The sequence below is a fragment of the Ornithodoros turicata genome, chromosome 4 (assembly GCF_037126465.1).
Source record: "Ornithodoros turicata isolate Travis chromosome 4, ASM3712646v1, whole genome shotgun sequence".
NCBI classification, from domain to species: Eukaryota; Metazoa; Arthropoda; class Arachnida; order Ixodida; family Argasidae; genus Ornithodoros; species Ornithodoros turicata.
In genome coordinates, this window is record NC_088204.1 from 48,935,839 (window position 1) to 48,942,572 (window position 6,734).

Sequence of the window (6,734 nt, forward strand, 5' to 3'; positions counted from 1 at the left end):
GCAGTTGGATGTGCTCGTTCTGAATATCACAACCGTTTCAACACATCCGGAAATCGGCGTAGCTGACCTTTAAGCCTTTTCCCTGCTCACTTAAAGGTCAGATATGCCGATTTTGAAGTGCCGCAGAACTGAGCGATACTCGCGCTGTGCGTTCGTTAGCGAAGACTGAATATGTGTGCGAAATATCTTGGTCCAACTGTTCGTAGTTTTTTAGAAAGCAGTTTTTTTAGTTCCCACGCCCGGCCGTCAGACCGTCGGCAAGCCTTGCGCACTGGCGCACCGACGTCACTGCTCTCGGTTTATCTGCCTTTGGCTTGGCATGAACTCTTGGATCGGCCGCTAGGCTTCGTTCGTTTCGTCCTCTGTGCATCGTACAGAAGCGAACAGCTGTTATGTTATTGCTAAGCCGGCAACAAAGCATGTGAATATTTTTTTGGCACGGCGTCGTTTGGAAAGTGCACATCCATGTTCTGACCTTGCCTTTTATGGGCTGGAGCGATATGATACGTGATATGCCACGGCGAAGTTGTCGAAGATGCGACGGTGCTACGCTGTTAGAACAATTCATCGGAGCATTCAAGCGTTACCTATTATAAGCTGCCAAAAGACTAAGCAGTGCGAAGCTCTTGGCTGACAGTAGTGCCTGCTAATTTCCACTGCAAGGATTTCGTCCACGAATGTTATCATAGGTTACGCGCGACAGTAGTAATCAGTGCAGGGTTATGCCTACCAAGGATAGTTCCGACCATCGCTATCCTGCTCGTCTGATATCGGAGGGTATTTGGAGCAGCCAAGGAGGGGCGCGCGCCAAGACCACCCCACGCGTTTCGATGCCGCGCGTCGCGTAGTGAGAGGTTTCCTTCTCACGTTTGAACATGCATCAACATGCAAAATACATCTTATTTCCTTTCCACATATTTTATTACATCCCCGAGCGGGGAGTTTTCCTACCGCACTTAACATAGCATACTTCCCTCCTCAAGACATGCAAGCAATAGACATACACATTTGTACAACTGAAATATTTTATTAATGCCAATTAAAACCAATGGCGCTTAGTAATACCAATTAAAGGCAATAGTGCTGGGGATTGCCAATTATGTTGCCAATCTGCGTGAAGGAGAAAACCCCAGCGGAAAAACCTTCACACCCGAAACAGAAGAAACATACAAGACAGTACACATTTTCTACAACAGAAAATATTTTTATTACATATTTAATAAATGTAATAATGATTCGATTAAACTTTCTTGAATTATACCCCTAATGGCGTCCGGATCTGAAAGATAACATAAAATCAGCATTCATCACATTGCTTACCCAACCAGATGACTCACTGCAGCAGTAGCAGCAATGATCTGAAAGAGAACCTAATATTAAGAACAACATCCACATTTCCATGCACTTATACCAACTATTAATATCATCATCTACGTAAAATGATATGCCATTGGAACACTATATCCTGAAAGAGAACGTTCACTAATACATACACTGCATAGGGGGGCCAGGGTAATCTGAAAACAAATACAACAACTATTAATATCGTCTACATAAAAACGATATGCCATTGGAACTCTATATCCTGAAAGGGAACATTCACTAATACATACACTGCATAGGGAGGCCAGGGTAATCTTAAAACAAATACAACAACTATTAATATCGTCTACATAAAAACGATATGCCATTGGAACTCTATATCCTGAAAGGGAACATTCACTAATACATACACTGCATAGGGAGGCCAGGGTAATCTGAAAACCAAATACAACAACTATTAATATCGTCTACATAAAAACGATATGCCATTGGAACTCTATATCCTGAAAGGGAACATTCACTAATACATACACTGGATAGGGAGGCCAGGGTAATCTGAAAACAAATAAAACAACTATTAATATCGTCTACATAAAAACGATATGCCATTGGAACTGTAGCAGACGGCGCGCCGCTCCGTGACGCAGACGAAGCCAACACTGGTGTCACGCCCCTCTCGCGCTCCTGGTGCCTGCGAGCCCCATTCATTCGTTCCTAGTAGTTGGTGGCAAACGGCCACAGTATTAAAGCCTTCTTGTACTTCCTGCCTGGTCCGTCCATCAACTACATTGGTGACCCGAACAAAACCGGACATGGACCCACCGCCAGCAAGCCTCGCCGTGAACGTACCCGGCGCCTTTCCGCCCGCGGCACCGTCTAGCACGGCCCCGCCCACCTCTGCAGCCGTGCAGCATTTCGCCGTTCGGCTTCCCCCCTTTTGGCCTCAGAACCCAGCTGTGTGGTTTTTGCAGGTGGAGTGCCAATTTGAACTCGCGCACATCACCACTCAGCTCACCAAATTCCGCCACGTTGTCAGCGTGCTTCCGCAAGACATTGCCGCCCAGGTAGTCGATATCCTGTCTGCTCCTCCAGCGAACGCTCCCTTCGATGCCCTGAAGACTGCCATCCTGGAGCGCACTACAGCATCGGAGCGTAAGCGCCTCCAACAGCTTCTGACCGCCGAAGAGCTTGGTGATCGCCGCCCGAGTCAACTCCTACGCGACATGCAAAATCTCCTTGCCGATCGCGCGGCGACCTTTGATCCCACCCTCTTAAAGGAGCTCTTCCTGAGCCGCCTGCCCGCGAACGTGCAAATGATTTTGGCCACAGCCACCACCCTCCCTCTGCAAGACCTGGCCGCTCACGCAGACAAGATTATGGAGGTCTCCCCTCCGCAAGTCGCTACAATTCCTGCTGCCGCCTCCTTCTCCCACGCAGTTGCGTCAGGACCAGCCACTTGCGCCGCTATTACTGACACCCATCCTTCGAACCTCACGGGTGCCGTGGCGCAGCTCCAAGCCGATCTCGCCCGTCTTTCGACCCTGGTAGAACAGCTGACCGTGCAGTCCCGCAACGACACTCGGCGGCGAGGATCAAGGTCCCCACGGCGTCGTTACAACAGTCGTCCCCGTTCTCCCACACCTACGCCACAACAGCCATCCCGTCTCTGCCGTTACCATCGTCGTTTTGGCTCCAACGCCCAGCACTGCATTCTTCCTTGCTCCTGGGCGGAAAACTCCGGCGGAGACCGCTAGTGGCTGCGGCAGTCTCCGGCAATCCAGGCAGCCGACTTTACTTCGTGGTGGACCAGGCATCCCACACCAAATTCCTGGTCGATACGGGCGCCGAAGTTAGCGTGCTCCCTGCCTCTGCCCTCGACAAAAAGCGGCCCCCGCTTTTTCATCTCACTGCCGTCAACAATACCGGAATTCCCGTGTACACGCAGCGCTCCCTCACCCTAAACCTAGGCCTGCGACGAAACTTTCCATGGTTATTTTTGGTGGCCGCCGTCGACAGAGCCATTTTGGGAGCAGATTTTCTCCATCATTTCCGCCTCACCGTCGACGTCGCTCGCAAGAGACTCGTGGACACGTCCACCTCACTCTCCGTTCCAGCAGCCTTGGCTAGCGACCTTCCCCCTCCGAGCGGCCCAACAATCTCTGCACTTATGTCGCCTTATGCGGCGATCCTGTGCGACTTTCCTAGCCTCACTCGTGCACCGGACTGGACGAAGCCTGTGACACATGATGTCGTGCACTATATCAACACCACTGGTGCACCAGTCTTCGCTCGCCCGCGTCGCTTGGCGCCCGAAAAGCTCAAGATAGCTCGCGCGGGATTCGACCACATGCTCTCCATTGGTGTCGCCCGTCCCTCTTCTAGCAACTGGTCTTCCGCACTTCACATGGTGCCTAAGAAGACGGGGGACTGGCGCCCATGTGGCGACTTTCGCGCATTAAACCTGGTCACAACACCCGACCGGTATCCCCTCCCCAGGCTTCAAGATTTCACCAGCAACCTGCACGGCGCCAAAATCTTCAGCAAAATAGATCTAATGAAAGCTTACCACCAGATTCCCGTCGCTCCAGAGGACATCATCAAGACAGCTATTACGACACCGTTTGGACTGTTTGAGTTTCCGCGCATGCCCTTCGGCTTACGAAATGCGGCTCAAACGTTCCAACGTTTCATCGATTGCGTCGTCCGAGGGCTTCCTTTTGTTTTTGCTTATATAGACGATATTTTGGTGGCAAGCTCCTCACCTCAAGAACACGAACGCCACCTTCGCCTGCTCTTCCAGCGCCTAACTGACCACGGCATCGTCGTGAACGTGGCGAAGTGTGAATTCGGTGTCGCCTCCACTGAGTTCTTAGGCCACCGAGTCACTTCTGAAGGCATTGCCCCCCTGGAAGGCAAGGTCGAGGCCATAACCAACTTCCCCCGTCCTGAGTCCCTCCGACAACTGCGCCGCTTTCTCGGCCTTATAAATTTTTACCGGCGTTTTATTCCGCACTGCGCAGAGACCCTACGTCCTCTTGAAGAACTGCTCGCCGGCGGGAAATCTGACACGTCTCCTTTACCGTGGTCCCCGACAACCGAGGCCGCCTTCACCAAGATCAAAGGCGACCTCGCCCAGTCGACGCTACTGTATCACCCGCAACATGACGCCCCAACAGTACTCATGGTCGACGCGTCTAATGTTGCCGTCGGGGCAGTCGTCCAACAGCAGATCGACGGCGATTGGCGGCCCACGGCTTTCTTCTCCAAAGCCCTCCAACCTCCAGAGAGAAACTACAGCACTTTTGGCCGGGAACTGCTGTCTGCCTACCTTGCCGTGCGGCATTTCCGGCATTTCTTGGAAGGCCGTCGGTTTTCCATCCTTTCCGACCATAAGCCCTTGACGCATGCCTTCCGTTCCGCCAGCAGTCGGTACTCCCCCCGAGAAATCCGCCATCTCTCCTACATCGCGGAGTTTTCCACTGACATCCAGCACGTCCGTGGGGCGGACAACTCTCCGGCCGACGCATTGAGCAGGCTTGCGCACCTGAACGCCATCGACCCGCAACTCTCCCCCGAGCTTATCGCCCAGGCCCAGACCTCCGACGACGAGCTCACCCGCTTGCGCGCTTCCAACACCACCTCCCTGAAGCTTACCGACGTCGCCATTCCCGACTCTCAGCTGATGCTGTGTTGCGATACGTCCGGAGCCCAGCCCAGGCCTTTCGTTCCCGCCGGTCTTCGCCGAGCGATTTTCCATTCCCTGCACGACCTTGCGCATCCCGGCGTTCGTGCGTCCCAGCACATGATCAGCGCGCGTTATGTTTGGCCTTCGCTACGTGCTGACGTTCGTGCTTGGGTCCGCGCCTGCCTGCCCTGTCAACGATCAAAGGTGTACCGCCACACGATCGCCCCCCATAGCCAGTTTGCCCTTCCCGACACTCGCTTCGACGTGGTGCATCTGGACATAGTGGGCCCCTTGCCTCCGTCATCCGGTTTCCGGTACATGCTGACAGCGATCGACCGGTTCACCCGTTGGCCAGAGGCGGTGCCAATGCCCGACATGACGGCCGAAACTGTCGCCGCTACCTTCCTCTCGGCATGGATCTCCCGATTCGGCGTTCCGTCTCAGGTTACTACGGACCGCGGCAGACAGTTTGAAAGTGCCCTCTTCTCCGCCTTCACCAACTTGCTCGGAACTGCCCGGGTGCGGACGACATCGTACCATCCCGCATCCAACGGCGTTGTCGAGCGCATGCACCGTCAATTAAAAGCTGCACTCATTGCCCACGAAGACCGAACGCACTGGTCGGCCCACCCCCCCATAGTCCTTCTTGGACTCCGTGCCGCGCTCAAGCCTGACCTTGGTGCCAGCCCGGCGGAGCTCGTCTACGGCAGGGCCCTGCGCCTGCCCGGAGAATTTTTCGCCTCTTCAAACCAGTGTAGCACATCATCACACTTCGTGCGGCACCTTCACGACTTTTTCAGCTCCATTCGTCCCGTCCGGCCTCGCCCATCCTCGTCATACAGGCCCTACGTCCCACAAGACCTCCAGAGCGCCACCCACGTTTTCGTTCGCGCTGACGCTATACGGAAATCCCTGACACCGCCTTATTCCGGTCCTCATCCTGTACTTGGTCGCGCCGGCAAGAACTACCGTGTAAATCTCAACGGCACGCACGACACTGTGAGTGTCGACCGTCTGAAGCCGGCCTACGTCGAAGCTTGCCCGCCAGTCGTCGCGGCTCTCCCTGACGTCCCGTTCCCCCTTCAACGTCGTCGGCCCGACACTACTCCTCTGTCCCACCAACCTGCAGCCAAGACCGTTACATGGTCAGACAGTTTGGCACTGTCTCCAGCGGGGGGGCCATGTAGCAGACGGCGCGCCGCTCCGTGACGCAGACGAAGCCAACACTGGTGTCACGCCCCTCTCGCGCTCCTGGTGCCTGCGAGCCCCATTCATTCGTTCCTAGTAGTTGGTGGCAAACGGCCACAGTATTAAAGCCTTCTTGTACTTCCTGCCTGGTCCGTCCATCAACTACAGAACTCTATATCCTGAAAGGGAACATTCACTAATACATACGCTGCATAGGGAGGCCAGGGTAATCTGAAAACAAATACAACAACTATTAATATCGTCTACATAAAAACGATATGCCATTGGAACTCTATATCCTGAAAGAGAACGTTCACTTATACATACGCTGCATAGGGGGCCAGGTTAATCTGAAAAACAAATACAACAACTATTAATATCATCTACATAAAATGATATGCCATTGAAACTCTATATCCTGAAAAAGAACGTTCACTAATACATACACTGCATAGGGGGGCCGGGTAATCTGAAAACAAATACAACAACTATTAATATCATCTACATAAAAACGATATGCCATTGGAACTCTATATCC

The 6,734-nt window shown here is 53.2% G+C and overlaps 1 long non-coding RNA gene across 1 annotated transcript; it reads right to left on the minus strand.

Annotated features, from left to right (window-relative positions):
- Positions 1 to 1,467: 1,467 nt before the first annotated feature.
- LOC135393129 (uncharacterized) lies at positions 1,468 to 6,495 on the minus strand. Its single transcript, XR_010422472.1, has 3 exons — positions 6,404 to 6,495; positions 1,855 to 1,878; positions 1,468 to 1,757 (listed from the first exon to the last, which is right to left on the minus strand). It is a non-coding gene; the product is annotated as an uncharacterized LOC135393129 (long non-coding RNA).
- Between the last annotated feature and the right edge of the window lie 239 nt (positions 6,496 to 6,734).